We start from the raw sequence: 609 nt of genomic DNA, 5'->3' as shown, positions 1-609 counted from the left end.
CCCCCGAGTGACACACCTGCCGCCTTTTTTATTCCACAGGCCGCGCTCGGTTTATTAATGCCCCACTACTTATGCTGCCACTGCCTTTTTGATACACTCCCGTGTGTAATGCAATGTTTGCCTTGCACACACGAAGGCGGGGCCCGTAAACACACACACGCCGCACCGCTGTTGTTATCGTGCGCGCAATGAACAATAAACTCGCAATGCTTCTTTGGTCTTTGGACCAGTGGCGTGACTTCAAAACCATGAAAAAAGAAAAATCAGTCGAGGTCCGTGATTTTTTATTATTCTTGGAAATGATAATATGAGCTTACAATTTCTATAAGTTTTTATACAATATAAATCTTTTACTCTGTAAGTGCGAAATACAGGAGTTTATTGTTTGCTTGTTTTCTAACTGCCATTCATTTTGCAGAACTTGAAACTTGAACTTTTGCAGCGTCGGTGATGAAAGGGGAAATTAAGAAAATTGTTTAATTATAATTAGGATAATTAGTTATAACTATTTAGAGATGAGATGATTGCAGAATAATATCCCTAAAAGTAACCATTGGTTGATTTGGAGTTGCCCCGCTGGTTCACAATAAAATCGAATTTTGAATCTAA

This window comes from Cloeon dipterum, chromosome 1 (assembly GCF_949628265.1).
Source record: "Cloeon dipterum chromosome 1, ieCloDipt1.1, whole genome shotgun sequence".
Taxonomy (NCBI): Eukaryota; Metazoa; Arthropoda; class Insecta; order Ephemeroptera; family Baetidae; genus Cloeon; species Cloeon dipterum.
This window is presented reverse-complemented; position numbering follows the sequence as displayed.